A 23,108-nucleotide genomic window follows, 5' to 3' on the forward strand; every position below is an offset into this window, starting at 1 on the left:
TCTCTCTTTTGAGTTGAGTTCATTTCCCCTGCTGGTTAACTTTTAAACCAGCACATGCACATAACTGGGAAAAGCAGCTTTTGAAATCCCTCAACACACTACTTTTCATTTGATCAGACAGATTTTTATGGAGGAGATTGGTCTTGAAGAAATAAATATGAAATATCAGTACACCAGCCACAAAATTCTTGGAAGAATACCTAAAGCATGCTGTTGTGCATAAGTAACTATTTAAACATGGGAAGCTGTGCAGCATTCCAGGATTGGACACCGGTACTAGACAAGAGAGAGCAATGTTTCTACGTGCCAATGGGAAGAGAAAAGCAAGGGATGGGTATGGTGACCTCGAGTGCAGTGCCCTGCTGTTTGCCTTGGTACTGCCAGAGGTTTCCCTGCATAAAGAGTGTCCAAGGACTTCATTCCTTCATTTCCTCTGGGTTTATTATGAGCTGGTGATAAGGATGTGCCCTAGCAGTCTAGTTCACCACCCCTGCAGTGCACACTGGGGCCTGCAGTTCACGTAACTTGATCAGGGTGTTTGAAATTATATACTTGCAGTCAGTGTAAAAGAGCTTTCTGAAGTGTGAAGGTATGCATTGCTTATGTACTGCCTTGAAGCAGTTGGCCAGTTTGCACTCCACATGCTCTTCTTTAGGGAAGAAGAAAGGCATATTAGGATGGCTCCAGATCAGTAAAGCAGTGTTGGAATTGACTCAGTCATTTCTGTACAAACTTGAATCTGTTATCCCACAGTTCTTTTGGAGTTTATCACTTTTTTAACCCATATTATATGGTTCGTTGCCTTCATGCAAATACATCTTTTGGTAGATATCATGTAGATGCTGAATCCAGTATATTACGTAGTTGTACTGCTGTGCTAGACAGAGATTTACTTATTGCATTTAATATGCCAGTAGCAATTGATGCACTATTCCAATACTACTAAAACCCATTAAAATGCAAAATGCAGTTTCAGTTATTACAGGAGATAATACTGTGAAAGTGCTTGGTTGTGCAGAGATGGCTAAAAAAATTGAAGTTCAATATAATGTGGCTTTCCTATGAAGAAAAGAAATCTCTCTGATTTTGCATGAGAGAGATTATTCTATAAAATATTAAAAAACTCACATTGTTTTCTGGTTGGTTGCGGTTTTGTGTTTGTTTGGTTTCTTGTTTTTTCTCAGTAAGGTTTTACTAGAAGGTCATTTTATTAATTAAGAGAGTCAAAGCAGTGGTGCCGACAGCCTTTCATTCTCTGGGATGGTCAGGGACCTGTGTTACAGGGAGTTGTGCTTGTGTAGTCCTGAGGAGAGGAAAATAATGAGACATAGCCAACAGCTACTTCAGGGAAAAGCACAAAGATGGGGTAGCTGAACTCTGCACAGCAGTCACAGGTGATACAGTGGGATGCAAAGGACACAAATTGTGTCTTGGGAGGTTCAGATGGGACTTGAGAAAAACTTCTTCACTAAGAGGTCAGTGCAGCACAGGAACAGCTTATCTAAGCATGTGAGAAACGTTGCAGGTTTTCAAGAACTGACCTAGCAAAGCCATAGCTGATCTGATAATGTATTGGTGATACTTTCGAATTGAGTGGCATAGTGGACTAGATAGCTTTTAGAGGTCCCTTCCCACCAACATGACCATGATTCTTTTATTGCTCACCAACCTGTAGCACAAATGAGAGTTTTTGTACCATCAGCAAATGCAAAGCTGTTCTAGATCACCTATCCACAGGAGCTATAAGCACAATATTAATTTCCCAGTAGAACTGTATTACATTTTTCCTGATAAGAAACAATTCCAACAGTTCAATTTTCAGTTTTACCTGCTATTTTAGACACTTTAGGCACAGGATGTTCAAAATAAGGGCATTTTCCTGAATTAAGGACATATATAGTAAAATTTCTGCCTTCCCCAAACAGAAAAGTTAATATTGACCTTCTGTTGATTGTCGTTACATTGAACAAGATTAACTAAACACTGTTGGTTTTTTTGCATAATGATAACAGCAGTGCCAAAACATCTTTCACTACTATGTCTGTTGTTTCCCATAGTAAGAGTGAATCATTGCCATAATGAATGGGCAGCCTGGGGCAGACAAAGAATGGAGGAAAGGGAGTATATATAGTGGAAAGTGGAGGTAGGAACATATGCCATGATTCACTGAACATTGCTTAGAATGGGGAGAGATGAGCTATAAATGCTGTTCCTTTAAGGTCTAAGTCAGTATCACCACAACATAGCTATCTTCCAGTAACTGTCAAAACTGATGTTGGGATTTTTTTCCAGTAATGAATAGAGTGGAGGAAAATAGATACTTTCATAATGCTTTTGATGAAGTGTCCTGGGTCTCTGCCCCTGCTGCTTGCTGCACAGGCAGAGAAGTTCTCAGTTCTTCTTTCATAAAGAATTGCAGACAAGTTTTTGTGACAGATTTATTTCATTCACTGCCTTTGAGAGTATATACGTATTTTTCAGGGCAGAGGCATGACTCAGTGGCAAATTACTGAAGTCACAATTCATGTTTGGATTTTCTAACAGCAGAGTCATGCCTGACTCATTTATAAGTGGGGGGAGAAACAATATCGTGAGAAAACAAACCTGTGGATATAAAGCTATATCTTGTAATGTACAAATACGGGAAAGAGTCCCTAGTGAGTCCTGAGCTCGTTTTTTTGTTGGGTTTAGCTGATCTGACAGATTTTTCTTGTGCTGTTCTGTGGTTCCTGTAAGCCCAGGGTGAACACCAAGGCCAGACTTCTCAAATATTGTTTCCTCCTTTAGGAATTCCAGACTGTGTTCAAAGCCGACCTCTTCACTTCTGCATATTGAGGCAAAGTGCTGCCTACAAGGCACTGAAGTAAGAGCCAGTAGTCTGTGCATGGCAAAACCATTCCACGCAGCTGGAGAATAGCTTAGATAAGGGTTTTTGAACATTAGGAAGATGTTGGTGTGGATACTGTAATGATATACACAGTCATATGTTCTCACACATCTTCACAATTATGGATATGTTTCTGCAAAGCTTAATGAGAATATGGTAATTTCTGTTTGTCTGTAATATGAAGCAGAGCAGATTTACAAAATATATGTTCCCCAAAGCCCTTGTTCAGCTCACCAGTTCCTGTGAGATAACATATGATGGATGCCCAGCCTTGCAGGACAAGCCATCTATGTGGGTTTTAATAGTGTTTGGACAAAATCAGGGTAGAAACAACCCATTTCCAGCTACTAACTCCAGAGACCAGTTCTAGTTCAGGAAGTTGCTAGAGGGATGGCAATTTACTGGAAGCTGCTTACACTCATAATCTACTTACACTCCAACCCTTGTTATTGGCGTAAAAGAATAGTTTAACATCTGCCCTTTTAACAGCCTAGTAGTCCAGATTACTAGAGCATTTACAATAACATGCACTCCAAGTCCAAATTTAATATAAAGAAACCTCATGAGTAATACAGTTAAAACTGTTTTACATGAAGATTTATTGATTTCTCCTCCTTTTCTCTGATGCTCTGAAGAACCTTGCCAGGGCCCTCTCAGTGCTAAAGTCAAGGAACTGAGTCTCTGTCATAAAAAGTGGAGTAGGGTGGCAACAAGTGTCCTGAGGTATTTGCTGTGAACAGTGTGAGGAATCTCTTTCTTCTCAGCCTTGGGTCTCTTTGGGGATATTTTCATATAAAGTTTTATCACAGCCTACTTCCTTCTCCCTGCTTCTCAGGCAAAGTTTGGGAGGGGCAGACTGTTCTCCATACCCTGGAGAGACTGATTGTCCCACAGTGACTACACAGGGGTGCCAACCGCCTGCCCTGGCCACTTCCAGTGCAACAGGCACATGGCCAACAGGCAATTGATGCCACAGCTGAAACCTGCGTCCTTTTACTTCTTAGTGTCAAAGGTCATATTTACAGGGCTACAGCTATGAGAAAACTTTCAGAAAATGTTGTTCTTGTTGTACATTACCTTACTTGATAGCCTCTTCCATGTACATTTGCTGTTGTCTACTGCTGAACTGAGGATCACAAATGAGACAGATGCTTGGCTTGCCCCACTGCAGCCCTCTTTATGTCTCTGTAAACACAGATGGGGCCAAGAGCCAGTATCCTGTCAGCTATACATGATACCAGTGCCTCTTGGCCTTCTGCATTTATAAAACCACCACCTAAAAAGCAAATCTTTAGCAGGGAAGCATCCTAGTTTGTGATCCCTTGTGTCTGAGGGTTTGATGGAGTAAAGTATAGTAGTAGATGTGAAGAAGGGCAGTATTAGTGATATGTGTGAGAGAATTTGCAGATCTGAGGGCATTTTCTGACAGGGTGAGGAGTATGATATGATGCTGAACATGTGATGGGAAGCCAGGAAGGGTGAGGTTAAGCACAGAAGTGGTGGTAGGGAATATTGGAGAGCTGAGAGGGTGATGATTCCTCACAAGAACGTCATCCTACATCAGGAAGAGATCCATGATAGATTGTAGTAAAGTCTTCAATGTATAACCAAGTGACTATGACAGAGTTCCTGTTTGGGTACCCAAGAGGAGTTTACATCTCTCAGTTGAAGACAGATAAACGCAAATCCTAAATTATGTAATAAAAATTATAAACTGAAAAAAAGTTACATTATAACCCAACTGAGTTCTTCCTTGGTGCCTGCTGAAACATGAAGGTTTTCGCATAACAGCATGAATGTGGACATACAAGTGAAGGCTTTTCTTCATTATTTGCACCTTTCCTGTAGTAATTGTAGTGCACTTTTTAAAGCATACATTTTAGAAGGCAATGAGACTTGTTGGAAAACTCAAATCTTAGCATCTGTCTCCTTCCTCCTCCTGTGACACTGTTGCAATACTGGCCAGGTGTCTTTGTCCTGCTCCCTAAACAGTTGAAATCCTTTCCTTATGGAGTAAGCACACTGACAAGTTATTATGCACTAGTTTGTTTATCAAGTATTTTCTCCACAGAGAATGATTTTCATGTTACATTTTTTTCCTATTCTGTAATGCATTGTCTAGGGATACATCCATTACAGGAATGAGCTGGAGTAACTCCAATGATATCAGTGGTTCAGGTTTTTTAATTATTATTAATCTGACCCATACTGACTTTTTGATACGTTGTATATTAAAATTGTGTATTAAATCCAAACATTTATTTTCACAAACCAAAATCAAAAATTTCTGTCTGAATGCTTTATATGAAACATGTTGTTAGGAACTTGTTGAAGTTATTGATCCAAAAGGAGTAGGCTGATAGGTGTGCATTTTTATATACTGCATGTTGGATTCATAAGCCAATTGATTGTGCTTCAACTCTGAAGCAGAGTTAACTGTTACTTTACCTCTGTTATTAAATTACTTTCTAAATGAGGTATGTCTGATTAAATAATTTTAAAGACCAAACAAACAGCTCCAAATTTGATTAATTTGCAATTCATGAGCCACACTGAAGTCAGAAGAGGCTTTGTTTAGCAGCAAATTAATATTAAACAATGTGGGTTCATGTTCATACAATATCATTGAAAATCCAATAGAGAGTATGCCTTTCTTAAATAGTTTATGACTGACAAAGAATAAGTCATCACATTTATTAGTTTCTTCTTGCCTGTACTGTAAGAAGTTAGCTATATTTACAATGAAATAATTGTGGTTGCTGAGATGCAAAATTTGTAATCAGTAGAAGAGGGCCCATACTCCTGATAGAGTAAACCATCCCCTCAGGTTTTTTGAAGAAAGATGAAGTTGACTACAGTGGAATTACATTGACATATATTATCATGAGAGAAGGGTCAGGCCTTGACATTCCTGAAATTAATGAGAGACAGCAGTTAAGGCTGTCATATGTCATGTTGTGGGTTTTTTTTTGCTTTTTCTTCCTCTCAGAAGTCTTATTTTTAAAGCCTCACTCAGCTCCTGGAATTGCAAGACTGTAGTAGGCTTTTACCTTCCTTTTAAAGACAATATTAAAAGGCTTGAGACTGCTGGACAACCAGGTTGCCTGTTGTGTCACTTGTGCTTGTATTTACACTACAAACAATGCCTCACACAAACACAGTCTTTTGATCCTTCCTGATGAAGAAGAGAACCACCTCACATGGCTGCATCCACTCAGTGATGCTTTCCAAGCTGACTTGAATGCCTTCTGGTTTACCAGGTGTTTGCCATAGTTTTGTCCTTTTTCTTCCTATGTGAATTTAGCAACATTTGTTTTTTAGATGTCCATATCGGGTATTAGTATTGTCCTTCATTTTATTAAGCCTATAGGATAAGATGTAAGGTCATGCCTAGTGACCACACTGACACCGGATATCACTAAATACAATCACAGAATTTACACTTTATCATTCTAAAATACAGATCCTCAGTTTAAGGGCAGTCTTGTAAGCTCCCTTCATAGTTAACTGAAAAGAAAATAGGCACCTCCAGAAACCAATTATTTGATACTATGATGAATCCTTCTTTATTACAGAGGAAGCCTAAATAACTACCTTAAACTAGATGTCTCATAATGGCTGTGGCTTGGTGGGATGTGTCTCACTCCAGTGTCTGAGGAAGGATAAAAACTACAACCTCTACAGACTGATGTTCAATATGGTGCGTAATATACTTAATGGTGTATACTTGAAAGTACATCACTGATAACTCACACAGAATTACAAGAACAGGTCACCGAATTGCTATTTATAGTGAAGCTTATTATCATTTACTCTACTCAGGTTGAATGACCTTGAAATTTTTTCTCATCAGACCCTTGAAATTTCATTTATTGCCTAGTCTCTGGCAAGGGAAGGAGACCATCTACATGCTCTGATTGTTAATTGCAAGTAGAGGACTAATCACTACAGTGCTCTAGATGTTCATTTTGGCTTTTTACCATTGTCCAATATCGACATCAAGGTGTTATGACAGTCCCACTTTGTAAAGAATGGAGGAGTTACTGAGTGTCAGCCTAGCAAAGCTACTGCTGTCTAGAGTGTCTTCTGTCCTTTTCCCCCCACTTTTTAGTTCTTATTGTCTCTTTCCATCACAGGCACCATGAACAAAGCTTTCAAGGCAGGGTGTCACAACCCAGAATATAGATATGAAGATACAGATCTAGAAAACATAAAAGCATCCATGATGCAGAGAGCTCCCTTCATTCTAATCAGATAAGCCTAACCTCCCCCTCTGTTCCAGGTAGACTAACTTTTGTTGTTGTTTTCCATGTAGTGCAGAAAGCTTTTTTTTTTGCTGTAAAATGGTGCTCTTGCTGACTCAGATTGCCATGACCTTGCAGCTACAATAACACCCTTCTTGTGAACATATTTTTGCACAACCGCCTATAGATCTTAAAATGAAAACATAAACATAAGAAAACCAACATGAGTAGTCCTGCCAGTGAGCCACCAGGAGCATCGGGGGTTACACCTATTTTATGCTGAAGTTTCCCTATTTTGAGACAATTTTTTAATTGAAGATATTTGTGGGCATTCTGTGGTCATAAATGGCTATATCTTACTCACTCCAGTGCATAAGACAAAGTTTTTCAAGCCAATATCATATTTATATCTGATTTCCAAGTGGTTATACCACTTTTATCCAGAACTGCAGCATGCAACTGCCAAATGTCCCATTGGTACTTTTCAAGCTTATGTAGTGCTTATGAGAAGAACATAGGTCTGAAAGCCAGGCTTTACATACAAAGAAGCAGCCTTGGTTCCCAGAAGTGACTATGCTTCTCAGTAGCACATGAAGTTTCCTCGAGGAAGCACTAAAAAAGCAGAGCACAAAAAACAGTTTGTTCCTTGGGGTCCACTATCTGATTTAAATGTACCTGGCTTGTACTCTGCCAAGGAGAGCAATCATGTCTGGGAAAAAAAAGGGCAACCTAAGAGGCTGTATTTAATTATTTGTTTTTCACAAAGCTTTCTCCAGGACCCTCAGCAGAAGACCCTCATGTTCAACAAAAAAGGAAGAAACTCTCAATATACTTCCCAGCTGGCTCTTGGGTATGTGAACCTGAATCCTTGCAAATACTCCAGAGAAGTTACCTGAAAACTGTGCTTGCTGTGAAAGGCCATCATGGTCTAACTGTTCTGTCCCACAGCTCTGATGTCAGAATATCTGAAAGGGCAACCTCCAGCCAGACCATGCACCACATGGTCCCCCCTCAGAGAATAGGAATCTGTCCATCGTCTTGTGTCTCCTGTTTTTAAAGTCAGCCCTGTTACTGCCACCAAAATATATTATCCTTCCACACCACTAGTATTCCTGGGAAGTGGTGTTCATATGTAAACTTGCTCTCTACTCTTTACATAAATATATAGGTTAGCATGCTAGAGGATTACAAGTAATACTTAGATTTTAGTTTTAGAAGGATATTTAGTCTTTTTCATTTCACACATCACTCAGCTATTTAATTCCTCAAAATTTTCGCTTTTCCTCTTCTTCTTCTGTAATTTGGAATAAATGGTGTAGAATAAAATAAATTCCTGTTATTTTCAGATCAACTCTTTACACTTTCCTTCATTGTTTTAAATGGTATCCATTTCTTTGTCTTATGCTCTGTGTAATATGCAGTCTCTGTGGACCCCACAAATTATTTTCTGTAATGTCTACTGAAAGGTAAACTACTCAAAGTGCAGCATAATCTTTCCAAGCCTGACTCCTTCATTTTTAAAAAGCATATATAAGGATAGCTAAATGGCACACCACATGGGGCCTGTTCATAACCTAATCAGGCAGTTTCAATTTTGAAACACATTTTTCCAACAGCAGCTTATATAGGCAGCTTCTCATCGTTAAGAAGATAGATATTCCAGTTGCTGCTGGATACTATGCCATCCACCTTCTCTCTGCTGTGTGGATCAGTGGAAAATTCCTGACTCCAGGCAGCTCTTTCTGGTTCTGTGCAGTTGAAGCAGGTCTCTGTCAGCAGTTTGTAGTCTGTATTCAGAGAACCAGATCTTCAGAAGTTGTAGTTGCTGTGTGTTCTGAGGGAAGCCCTCTTGCTTTCCAACACTTGGGAGATCCATCCAGGACCTGGGTAGGCTGCTTCATATGTATGAATTGAATTAGTCAGATAAGCAAGGTTTCCATATCTCTGGATTATCTCCAAGTATATTTATACCTAATTCCTTTGATCATTACTTTGAAGACTTAGATTGTTTCCAAACATCCTGCAGTTATGCTCTTCTGCATCTGCAAATACATTTCATAACAACTTCAAATACGCAGTCCTGTTGAGAAAGAACTGTGACCCTGCACTGCTCTCTGTTTTCCAATGTACTGTGCTGAATGACAGCTTTGAATTTTTCAGTGAGAGCCCAGAGTCTCGACCTTTAAAAGTCAGGAATCATGATCTGAGATGAAAGAAAATCACTATTATAGGTTGGCTTTATAAAACTGCTAGACCATTTGTATTCTGTTTACTGTGGTACATAAGTACAGTGTATCTTTGTCCATCCTGCATGACAGCAAACATGCACCAAATTGCATAAATACATAAGTATGCAAATACATAAATACATAGAAAACATTTCTTCACTTTTTTTCTCACTTCTTTCAATCTACACTTTGCATGTACTATTTGTACACAGACCCTAGTAAATCACTCTAATCAAAAAAGGTCCGTGCATCATTTGGTGTGCACCAGCCCAGCTTGTTATTAGAGTTGTAAATGTAGAAATATGTGCAACTTCATGCCTGCTGCTTCTGCATGTAAGAGCCACTTCACAGCAGTAGTGGGAGGCAGACAGAAGTCTTCTTTTGCAAAGGCACATGATTGCTACCTGGACATAAGAGAAATAACCTTCAAACTTACAACAGTACATAACTTATTGTGGCTCCATGTCACAGATGCATATGCATATGAAACAGCACATTACAGCACTTTTTAGACCATGTCTCATTTACCTTTGTCACTAGCCAGGTTACTTGCTGGGTCATTGCAGCTATAGAACTGTATATGCTTATAGTTTTGAATTTCAATTTCCAAACAAGATGATCATGCTGCAAGCAGATATGGAAGAGAGTATTCCATATGGAAAAAAAGAAAGAAAGTTTATAAAAGGAATCCTGAGAGAGGAGGCTATTTTAAAAAAAATTATTAATGACTGCCTGTGCTCGGTTTATTTCTGCTTTGCATTAGTGGTAAAAGATAGGTATTTTCTTGCGAAATCAAATTTATTCAGAAAGAGTTTGATTTTACTTATTTGCTTTAAATGTTCATTTAATACTATTAACAGCTGGACGGTTACTGCTTGATACATGGTCCTAAAATTTCCTATGAAGAACAGTGTAGTCATAGCTCAAACATTAACAAGTAAAAGGGGACATGCTTGAGAGATGTATTAGTCACATCTTGGTCTCCTGGAATCTACATAAGCAAATCTTGTTCTGGGTTTTGGTCTCACTCATAGCATTACATGGCTAAATATTATTTGCCCTGCTGAGTAATTTTTTTAGTTTTTATTCATTTGTTTTTCTCAAGAAAGGTGACATCTTTTAGCAAGTAGGCCTACAACCATAGAGCACTTTAAAGAGAAAATATGCTAAACATCACCTAGGCAGAATACTTAGCCATAATGACATTAGGTTACTAGCAGCCTGCAAAAACATTCCCATATAACAATCTGTCCAGAGATTAAAAAACAATGACATTTCACTTGAAAGTAGACCTTAAACTGTACCCTTTCAACTGGAAATATGTTAATCATTATTCAGGAAGACTGATTAGATTTAATGTCAATAAATTTACAGAGTAACTTAACCAGTTTCCCTGTCCACCAATCTGTTGTTCCATATGTCCAAATCTACAGCAGAAAAGTGTCTCGGGATACAGCAACACATTTTGTGCTCTGAGACATCCATCACAGCTGGATTTGGACTCTGCCTTCTGAGATGTTTGCATCAGTGCCTGCAACTGCCTTCCTCATCAATGGCATCCAAATGAGCCTACCTACTGGAGTTATCCAGCTATTCCAGTTGACAAGAAAAAGTGGAGCAGTAATCCCAGGTCTTACAATTTGTAAGCCTTCCTTCAAAGCCAGCCAGTTGCCAGACAGATGATGGAAGGCAGAGAACTCAGCAGCTAGCCTACACACTCTATTAGAAAGCGTCTAGTGGTACAGGAGCTGTTGCAATCTCAACAAACATTTCATGTCATGCCTTGGTTTATTCTCTAAGAAAGAAGATGTGATAAATGTGCAGAAGAGCACTGAGACACAGCAGTGCCATTTGCCTTGCTTTTTCAAGGCACTGAATGAAAGTTTAGACAAGCAGCTTCCTAGGAAGTGAATAGATGTGCTTACACACATTCACGTAGCTGCCAAGAGTGTTGATTTCTGCATCTGTTTGGTCCATGGCTAAGAGGTATATACTTGACTGAAATACTGTTCACGCTTGGCTTCTTCCCTAGAAAACTGATTAAAAAAACCTCAAATCTTCCCAAAATAGTCTAAAATATCAATGAAAACACCTTTGTCCCTGTAATAGGGCAGGCAATTCTTTAGGAGATAGTAGGACTTAAGGTCAATCCCCAGTATGCTCCATAATGTGACCTCTGTAACGCAACAGATGTTTAAAGGTGCCACAGGCAAGCTAGGGAAGGAAGACCAACTGCTAATCAAAGAGCAGTCCCAGATCCAAAGAAAAACTCAGCTGGTAACTTATTTTAGAGGGTTCTTTTTTTAGGAAGAAGAAGGCTATCAGTATTGCCTCCACTCAGAGACTCCTTCTTCGTACAAAAGAGCAGCAGATGAGTGGAATTCAGTTTGGAGAAAAACAGTGATTCGAAAAGACAAGCAGAGAAAGAATTTTCCTCATTAGGGTTTGTAAGACTACTCAAAGGAGAAAAATATGTTGATATTCTAGATGAAGAAATCAAAGGCCATTTTAGTCAAGATGATCAGGATCGTATTCCACAAAACAAATTTAACTGAAGACAGTCCTGAAGATATCTGGGACCATGGTCAAACTTCATACTCTTGCAGTCTTACTGACAGTCATGTCTTGCTAATATTGAAACAGCACCCAGAATATCAACTCAACTTTCTACCTTAAGTAGTACAAAATACTGGTGGACCTGCTCCTAAAGTAGATAGAAAATCTCTTTTGCTTAGCACCTCTTGCAAGACTGTTATCTAAAGAAAGACTTGGCATGTATTTTTAAATATTTATGAAATGTATATTTTTAATATATAATTAAAATGATACATGTGAATGCTGAGCTATATTTATGCTAATATACAATATATAGTACATAAATTTGTGTTATACCATATATATATGATCAGAAATTACAAAGCTTGACAGAAGAACAAAAAAACCCCAGACAACCAACTAACAGAACAAAAATACACCAACCAACCAACCAAAAAAAAAAAAAACGAAAAACCCCAAACACCTTTGATTTGCTTTTCTGCTTTTCAAGTTATCATTTATCAGTGCTTTTATTACTTTCAACCTTCCTTGGCAAACAATAGTTAAAGTTCACTACAGACTGTGGTTCCTAAGACTCAAATAAATTCTCCTCTCTCTCATTCTTCTGGCATTATTCTATGCTGTTTTGTAGCCCCTTTTTTACTTCCACCTTCCAAAAAGGTCTGTGGGTCCCTAGCCCTTTAAAATATTTCGTACTTTCTTAGATAGAAAACTGTTGCTAAACGCACTTTCCTATTTTTTTTTTTAAACACTTTTGTATATTCCTGGTCTCTCTTGACATACATACTGTAGCTGGGCCAGGCTGGAGCTTCTTTGTGTTAATATTTACTGAAACCTACTCATAACTTTCATGCACTTGTTCCAGCACCTAACGTATTTTAAAAGATAAATGCTGTGATAAGAGGTATAGTGTTTGCAAGAAGCCCTACCGTGTACAAAACCATTTCTACAGATAAAGGACAAGGTAGGCAGCTACATGGACACGTAGGCAGCTCATCCTGATAGACCTGACTGAGGTCTTGATGGGTTTGGAAGAGGTATGGAAATGTGTAAAAGAGCACAGTATGGTGTTCCATATTTCAGAAATGCTTTCGAAGAACTCCAAATTCTATTAAAAGTTGTCATTTGGTAACACCCAAATAATACAAAACTCCATTGTTTCTGGATATGCAGAAATTTCTTTAAAAACTGGGAATCATTTTAAGCTATAAAATGAAGGAGCTACTTAGGGCATGCTTTGTATGTCAAACAGCACATAGTTTCTCTACCATATAAAATTTCTGGTTGGGAAGTTGGACTATACAAATTAAAATGAAGATATTTCAGAAAATGTCTCAGAAATGCCACAGTGCAATATAAAAAATATTTCAGAAATGCCACATGGCTTGCTCTCCTTGCCTTGGATAGCCCAATCAGACTTTATTACTTCATTTCAAAAGGAACATAAGTGAAACAGAAGCAGAAGCAGTTGTCTTGAGTTGTCTTTCATCAGAAAGTTGGAACAGCTGCCTTTGTAAAGGGAATTGCAAATGACCATGGCTATTACTGGAAAGAGTATTAAGAGAAGATATGATAAGGGAACATAAAATATTGTTGCAACTCAGGAGAGGCAGCTACAACTCAGGAAAGATATTTTGAATCCATTGCTGACTGTTTTCCAAAATCACTGACCTGCTGCGCAACAGCGACCAGAAAAGCCAATGAGGCTCTGGGCATCATGAGGAAAAGTATTGGAAATGCCACATTTCAAGAAGAATGTGGTGGTGTTAGAGAAGGTATAGAGAAGAAAAACTGCAGCAATCAAAGGGATGCACGGGTTTCTTCATAAGGTTTGACTAAAGAGGCTGCAGCTTTTCAGTGATTAGAGGAGGAGGTGGATGGGGGATAGGACTGAGCTTTACAAATCACTAAGGCAGAGGATTACTTGAATGTATAACCGGGATGTTAACTGGATCCTGTGAAGTACTGGCACTGGTTATGCTCAAGGAAACTGGTAGGAGACTGACTTAAAGCAGAGAAATGAAAGCACCTCTCTGGGTTGTGGGTGGTGAGCACCTGGGTTTTTTTACTGTAGGATATTGTGGAGGCAGACACTGTCAGCAGCTTTGAGGGAGGGGGGAGTAGTCAAATTCAGTGTCTGCAGGTCCAAACACACATGTTAAATGGAACAAACAGGGCTGCATACCCTCTAACCTCTTTTAGACACAGTCCTGAATGATGATGATGATGGAGGGGTACGAGGAGGGTGGGCTGCAGATAGTGGTAGCCATGCACCACCCCTGTGAGAGATTGTTATTCTGTATCCTTTGGGCATTTTATGTATTCTTAATACATAATGTAGTAAAGGGTAATTAGGAGATCTCATTACCACCAGTCTATAAAATGTGGGCAAAGAGACCCTTTATTTATTCCATAATCAGCAAAGTGTAAACAGAAAATAGAAATTGTTTTGAATACTCCAAATTCATTAAAAATCGTTGTGAATGACATAGAGTTAAGTAGGTCATCCAGCACAGACATGAGCCTATCCACCAATTAGGGTAACATCAAAAGGAATACTTGTCAGCTAATTCCTGAAGACAGAAGAGGTTCACTCAGTGTATAATTTGTTAATCACAGTATGACTTGGGTTGGTTGGTTTGTTTTCTGGCAAAGCTTTTCTCTTGCCGGTGTGGAAGAAGGGAATTAGTTCACAGTGTATTGCTGTGACTTTCTACAAGGGCAAAGCCTTCAAAAGGCAGGCAGTGGAAGGTAACTCCCATAAATGCAAACGTATTTACTTCTGCTTCCATAACTGTGGCAATTATGAATCCAGGAAAGGCTGATGTGTTCAGTTCCTTCAATACACACATTTTGGCTCACAAAAGAAAGCAGATATACTTTTAAACTTCTTTCATATAAACATTTTCTTGAGTCTGTCTCTCCAGTGGTCATGTCTGCCGACTATTGCTCTTTCTTATTACTGTGCCGCTGTGTGGAGTTAGTTTTCTTTTGCTTTTATACTAGAGCAGCTTGAGGACCCAGAGCTAAGCTCCATGCTACTGAGAGAATGACCAGTGACCAGTAAAATCTCCAGTAGCACAAGTGAAGTCCTCAATCTAATGGTTGGAAAACATTTTATAATTACAAAACAGGAATGAACTCCCACGTTGTGACAATGTATGTGATTTTGTATGAATTTACTAATTTTTTCAACTTTTTACCCTGGTAGAAAACCCAGACATTCAACAGCCAAATTATTAGATATTATAGGAAGTTATTGCTATTTTCTCTATGATTCTACATTACATCTACTCTCATATTTAACAAGATAAGGTAAGTTATAAGATGGTACTTCTAGCCACTGCAGAAAAGAGTTTTTGTGGGTAGTTTTTTTTGGGGGGGGTTGTGTGTTTTTTTTTTGTGTAGGTTTTTTTTGTTGCTTTGGTTTGGTATTTTTTAACTTTGATTTTCTAATTTAATAAAAGCTTTGAGAATTTAGACATGTTTTGCTGCTCTGGTTTTCCTTCTCTCTGTGTCTCTCTTATTAAACATGAATATTGTACAATGAGAGGCTTTTGACGTGGATCTTTAGAAGTAACTGCAAAGTGATGGTTCCCAATAGCTGTTCCAAGCGCTAAGTAATATGGAGTGACTGAAAAGTCAACTACCATATTACTTCTAAGTGAAGTCATAACTATAAGAAATGTTTTGACGGAACTTTGTATTATAAACCTACTCTCCAACCCTAGTCAGCATCCAAAATTCTTGGGAATCTGACATGCTTTTGTTTCAGTTCATGCCTAAATAATGTAATAAGACAGTCCACACATCCTTGCAGCTCTTTGTAAATGCAGATGCCTTGGATTACAGGATGTGCTTCATCTGCAACATTCTTATTTTGTGATATCTGTGTTCAACCCCTGTCTCAGGACTCGACAGACAGCAGTAAGGGTCAGCAATATGTTCAAATTTCAGAAGTCACTAATAAAACATTGGCTTTCATTCCTATCCAGAAACTGGGGGGAAATGAATTAAACTTGCAGTTCCGCAATGACCTAATCTTCCTCACTTGTGAATTAATTGATTTTAAAAAAAGAGCAGAGTATAAAGGAAGAATAAGAAAAATATCCCCAAAGATACATTAAAATAAGATATACTCTATAAGTCTGTTTTATTAATTTCTTCTCTCCATCAGATGTGAAGAGGAGAGGTTGTTCTACCTTTTAAGGCATCAAAAACTTCAAGCTCCCATGCACAGAATCTGTCTGCTTTAACAAGAAAAGAGGCTGTAGCTGCAAATGTAAAGAAAAAGAGTGGTAGCAGCTTCTTTAAATGGAAACAAATTGGATTTTGTTGGTGACATACTGCAAAGTTTGTCCTGCTGGAAAAAAAGGACAAAAGAGACAGGAAACTTTCCTGCAAATCCTCCTGTGTATTTGCAGCAGAAAAACAAAAATATCAGTGATAGTAGTGATCCTATCAGCAGGGGAGCAAGTGGTAAACATGCCAGGCCCTGGTAGTGGTGGATGGCTCCTCTGTATAACCCTCAGGTGCAACTGAAACATTTCAGGCAGCTCACCTTTGTCAAATCTCTCTAGTGATCACTGAAACTAGTGTGCAACCAGGGGGAAAAAACCCCACAAACAACAACAAACCCCACAAACAAACAAAAAACAACAAAAACAAAACCCAAAAACAAAACTGCAACAAAAAGTCCACCTGGAAATCATGAAGAAGCACTTAAAATCTTCAGAAAAACTGAATCTCTCCAGGAGCCTGGAGGACACCTGGGAGACTGGAAGCAGCCTCTTGCTCCAGATCCACAAACAGCAGCTGCCAACACGAGTGACACAGAGGGTGCCTTCAGTTTTTAATTCTGATGGTTTTACTAGTTTTCAGTTAACTACCTATCTGTTTTACAGACATGTGACTGGTATTCACTGTGTTTACAGAGAGTACCAAAGAAGGTGAAATCAAAAAATTTGCAACTGTTTTAAGGCTAAGGAACATTTTCTACAATGTTGGCAGTAAAACCAAACAGCAAAAATTGCCATCCTAATTACTGTCATCCCAAGAAAAGCAACAGAGCAGCACAAATATTAGCAGCACAAATACAACAGGTAGCACAAATATTGTAGGAGTTCAGCCTACATGCAGGCGAGAGAGTCACAATGGACAAATTCATTCTGCAAATTCACAAACAATGTCACCTCCAAATTCCTGGAAAAAAGGGAGCAAAGGTGGCTAGTTTTGCCTGATGAGATTTTAGCAAAAGCTGTAGTTTTGGAATTAAAAGTCCAGGACCTACTGATGTCAGAGCAGAGACCGTGCAGTTCACAATAGGCTACTGCACAGATTAGCCATCAGACTCTAGGTAATGCAAGCCATGTAAGGACTTCAATTTTACAGTGTGACAGGTTTTTAATCTTAAATGCTGCTGTTGGATTTGTTTCAGAGAGAAAATGAGAAGGTTTTGTCATGACTCAGTTGGAATAGGTCACTAAGTTTTTGGGGATGCTCATGATCTGGGTGCAATGCTGTGAAAGAGAGATAGTGCACTCTTTAGTTACCCTTCAGTGACAGCGCAAGCTTGGGGACAGGCAGTGGGATGAATGCACATGAAAGGAAGGCTGGAGACCTCCAGATATGTTTCTTGGAAGCAGCACTGCCCAGAGTCACTTACAGGGCAAGGACATGTAAATTGAAGTCTAATGGGACAAAGGCCCTTCAGCATTTACCACCTTATGCTCAAAAATGCATGTGGCAGGACTCCAGGTGGTGCACAAATGAGAAGAGGATTTGCCTGGACCTTTTACTTCAGTGAATTCCCCAAGCAGCTTTTAGACTCAGAAAAGGCCAGGTTCATTAAAATACAAACTCCACTGCTCACATTTGTGAATGGAGACAGCACAAAGCTACTGATGGGACTGCAATTTCAGAAAGGGCAGAGCCAAGAAGATACAGAAAAGGGTAAAGCTTTGGCAGGGCTAGTGAGTATTCAATCAAATTTGTATTCTCAAATACCTATAAGATTTCAACTGTCATTAAATTGAGTTGGGAATATTCCCCCAACTACTTCTCAATGTCCCAATAGTAGGGTTGGGCTTTTCTGGACAAAAGTTTCTTGCTTTAATTAAGCTCTAAATGTTGGCTTCATGACTGGTTTTCAACTCCTACCTTCCTTCCATTTTGCCTTTCTAAAGAGATCTTCCTCTGAGCAGCCTTCATCTCCACCATGTAAGACTGTGGTAATTAGTTGGAGCTTTGCTAAGTTTATGACAATCTTGTAAGTGAAGTCATTATAATATAGTTTATTGTTTCAGTCTCTTGCTTTCCGTTGTAAAATTATTTGCTTGACAAAAGAAACAGATTTTTGACTATGTAATGGCTCTGGATACTTGAAAAATTGTGTCCAAATTGGTCTTGTAGGTAACTGTACAGTACAGTTCCTTATTTAAGGACCAGAGTAACATTGTGGGTAGGAAGTCCAGGGATATGGTGACACTAAGTACCATTCAGCTTACATAATAAAGTGCACACTGTCGTCAGTTTAGTTATCAGGCCCCAACTGTGGCTAAACTCATGTATTTGCATCTTGTTACCACTTTGTATGGGTTCAAATTTTCCTTTACTTTAAAAAAAACACCAGCACAAAATGATGTGCCTTCTCTAGCGTATTCAGTAGTGATTCAGACATTGTAAAGTAAGTTGTGAATTTCAAAACTAAAGAAATTCAGTGTTACAAATAAAAGCACAAACTTACAGGTCTCTAGAAACTACATCTTCAGCCCCATCCTATGAAAAGCCTCAGAAAGATAAATCCCTCCCAGGCAAACTGGGCATCTGACAATGCAGCTGTCTTTGTAGACTATTTGAAGTGAAATGCTTTGATAGAGTAGATAATAAACTGGTGCTGGAACGGGCACGGTGAGAACAAAAGAAAAAATGGGTATGTTTGCAATAACAGCCAGCTGATGGAAAAGCCAAACAAGCTGAGTGAGTTAGAGTCTGGCTGAGAGGTATAGCAGGTGTTAATGGGCTCCAGTGATTGTAGGGATTTTTGAACCAAAAGGTATGAGAAAGTCCAGCCAGAATAGGGATGGCTGCCTGCTAAACTTCTACCTTAAACATCAGCTGATGTGGGAGGAAAATGAAAGTTCAGCTTCTATTCCATAATGGAACAGGAATTGAAAATGAATATATTTTAATTTCCAGTAATGTTATCCAAGAATATATAATGGTGTTTAAATAAGAGAATCTATAGACCAGTCTTGTTCATCTGTCTTCATAAGAGGGTGAATGTTGGGAAACAAAGGTAATTAATCAGTGCATCTTCTAAAACCTGTTTATTTCACATGGAAATTGATTTTGGACTTAAAAGTCTTAGAATCCTTATGTCTAAATGAAATAACTCAGTGCCACATTTGACGTATGCAAATGACAATTGTAGCTGTTTTTCTTTCAGAAAATCATTTGCCAACAGGCTATGAATTTGAATTTGTTCCCAAACCAATTTCAACATAATTTTAGCATAATCTTTGTCAGCTTACCATGATGAGTATTCATTGTTTATTTGTGCCATATGAATATTCATTCAAGTTTGCAATAGTATTTTTCTCTACTGATTTGGCAACAATCACATAAGCAAATAATTCATTGAATACATGTAATTTTTAAATAGATCTTTGATCTGGAGTCTACCAAGAGCATTGCACCACTGAGAAAGTTTTTCATCCAGACACTCTCAAAAGTATTTGTGTTAGTGCATTTGATGTTTGGCTTTTGATAAAACTTCGTGAACCCATCATCCTCAACTTGCCACCTCAGTGCTACAGCACAGATTGCAGTCACAGATTTGCATAACTGCTGAAGTTTGAACTACTGATTTAATAGTTTATTCATAGAGTGAATAACCTACAATATACATAATTTAAGATTTTGTAAACCATCTTGTGGTGCCTATTGGATGGCTGTGTTAAGTGTTGCATGCTTATGTAAGATGCAAATTTTTATCTAAAGCTCTTAAAGGCAAAGTTAGCAAGGGGGTTTCAAGATAATGTAGCATAATGAGGATTATGTATTGGTTATGTTTAATGTTGATTATTTTAATTATCCAGTTTCCTGACAGAAAAAAGAATAGATTTTCAAATGGATTACAGAAATAAGAACTCTTCATGTTTCCATTGATTTCTCACTATACTTCCATATTTCATTTTATATTTAAAACAAGAGAAAAACTAACTAAAAGTACATTTGTGTGGAATATTTTCTGCTGCCTTCACAATTTTATTTTTTTTTGTCTCACCAGCCCACAAAGAAATCATAAGGTAAATGTGATGCTTTTCTTCTGACTTTAAATTGATAATGACATGAGGAGACTCACTCTTCTGGTAGCATTTCCAACATTTTCTATCTGAAAAAAGTGTTGATAAAAAGATAATAAAAGCAATCCATAGATATTGTAAAGGGCTAGTGAGGTTCAAACTTTTCTTTGATAAAATTCTCAGGCAATATACTGTGAACTTCTCTGCAGTGATTCATTCCAGAGCTATTTTCCAGTTTACAGTTTTTCTGATTGTTTGAGTAGAATAAAACCTGGGAACAGAATAAAAATAAAGGAACAGAAAAACTTTTTCACCTTGGGTTATACTTAGTGTTTAGCAGACTGAGAAATTTATCATGCAACAGGAATGGTGGGTTTTTATTTTCATAATTGCTCTGTGTGTGACAAAATATTTCTAAAACAGGACATTTTGGGTGTAAACCAAATGCATTACAGTCACTGTGTTGTACATCTTTTGTTCACTTTGTTGGCTGTTAAGCCTTGTGGGCATGTTCATTGCTATATTCGGCAGCTAAAAGAGGGGCAATAAACATGGCTTGACTAACTATTTAACATGATTTACCTTTTACTTGGATTAATGGAACATCTTGCTTAAATTCCTGCTCAGTATCCCACTTCATTCTTAAAGCAGGTGGCAACTGGTGCTCAAAGTATGCAGTAGGTCTGGAAATGGTAATCAGACAGCTGCTATGTGTGGAAATGGAGGGAGATGTGTGTGTGTCTGTATATATACACATACCTAAATATACACACGAACACATAAAAATGTATATTCATATATGCGTGTATTTGTAGACACATGCATGGAGAACTAAAAGGACATGCATATTCTAAGGCTTCAAAATAAGCCCCCAAATTAACCAGCTAACACATTCTGCTTAAGAGTTTTCTCTGATTTCACTGCTAATATTTCCATGTAGTTTTTTTTGTTTTGAAAATAAACAATTTCCTCTCTGAACCTCCCCCAACCACATTATCTTGCCAGACAAGACACATTTTCTCTTCTTTATTTTCCATTTCATGTTCTTTCTCAAAGAAGCACCTCTGTCTCCTTCTCCAAAATCGTAGGGCTCTGACAGCTGTCTACTCTGCAATGATTTTTTTTTCTTGAAATACAGCATTCCTGGCAGCCCAACACCCTGTACCACAGCTGCTTTGTAGTTTTAAATTCTTCTCCACCCTCCACATCCATTAGTCACATTCTCTTCCCTATGGTGGATCTCTCTACGTTTGTCTTGCTCACCATGATGAATTTACCCTGTGCTGGTTAATGATGTATTCACAGAGTCAACTCATAAAACTATGTTAGATATTTATTAAGAACAATGATGGAGAGGTGCAATTGCACCTGCCTTTTAGCAATGTGTACACAGACTTCAAATAATGCTTTCCTCAGACTTGAACTCACCAATTCCCATGCAGCTCAGTAGCTGATTTGAAAAATAGCTTGTAAGGGCTTGGATTTCTCACAGTTATTCTACTATCAGTATATCACTGTCATATGTATGGCACTACTATAAAGCCACCTGTGAAGCGATATGTATTTTGTATTTTGCAATGGAGCAGTTGGCCTTGACACAGCATTTCAAAAGCATTATATTGACTTGTACAATTAGAATAGTGTTTGCAAGATGATCTTCTAGATAATTAACTTTGCTAGAAATCCCATTGGTGCTCCTCCTTCATACAAAGTAAAATGCCTTGGAGGGAAGTCTTTTATCCAACAGAATCATTGAACATCTGGGCAATATTTTATGTGTTGTTATATGTGAAGGAAATGTGTCTTGGAGGAATTGATTTTAAAATCTGAGAAAAACTTGCCCGACACTGTGGCCTTCCACTTCTTTACTGACAGGTAAAAGCTCAATAAGCAGTACCATAACTGCACTCCTGAACTTCATTTAGCCACCAATGTTTGAGCTTGAGCATGGAGCAAGCCAGCTCAGATGGTTCTTTCAATTAAAAACCACATGAATTTTTTTCTAAAAATAGAAATTATTATCTTTGACACAGCAGTTAATTCTTCAAAGCATGTATTCAGAGCAGTTAGTAAAATCTATTTCTGTGCAAATGATGTGAGACTTTTGCAAAGTGATGAAAAAAATGTTTAATTACGAAAGAAGGCTGAGGATTCTGCATCCTTGCAACTATACCAGAATCTCCAGAGCTTCATTTACTTAATTACTGTCCATTAATGTTTGAGCAGCTTTGAATGTAGGGTAGAAAACAGAGATGATAATTGCTCTGTTTTGAGTGTGATACCTTGCCATAACCAGGATTTTTAAATTGTGCGGTATAAATGAGCAGAAGACTGATTTTGCAGAAGATGGGGATTAACAGTGATGAGGCCAAATGCCCTCATGACACGAGATTTTTAGAGCAATGAGAATCAGAGAGATTTTTTGAAATTTCAGGGGTGATTTTTAGAGATCAGGGGGCACCAGAGCTGTTATAATTCAGTGTTGCTAAAGTATGAGATAAGGCACACCAGAAGAAATAACATACAGGAATTGCTGGGTCCCCATAGCCATCTAGAGAAAGAGCTGTCATTCACATTAAGTCTAGTTTCCACTGGAATCATATTAAAAATTATTTTTAAAATGTATTATCAAATATTTTTACATCATATTTTATTTCATAAGTCATTGAAAGTTATTATGTCCAATGCCTCTAGTGTCCAGTCCCAGGTTTCTCAGTACAAGAGAGAATGGATGTACTGGGTAGAGTTTTGCAAAGAGCTACTAAGATGATGGAGTGGAGCATCTCACATATGGGGCCATACTGGGAGAGTTGAGACCGTTCAACCAGGCGAAGAAAAGGCTCACAGGGGGATCTCATCAATGTATATAAATACTTGGAGGGAAGAT

Source organism: Neopelma chrysocephalum, unplaced genomic scaffold (genome assembly GCF_003984885.1).
Source record: "Neopelma chrysocephalum unplaced genomic scaffold, ASM398488v2 Primary Assembly neopelma1_22b, whole genome shotgun sequence".
NCBI classification, from domain to species: domain Eukaryota; kingdom Metazoa; phylum Chordata; class Aves; order Passeriformes; family Pipridae; genus Neopelma; species Neopelma chrysocephalum.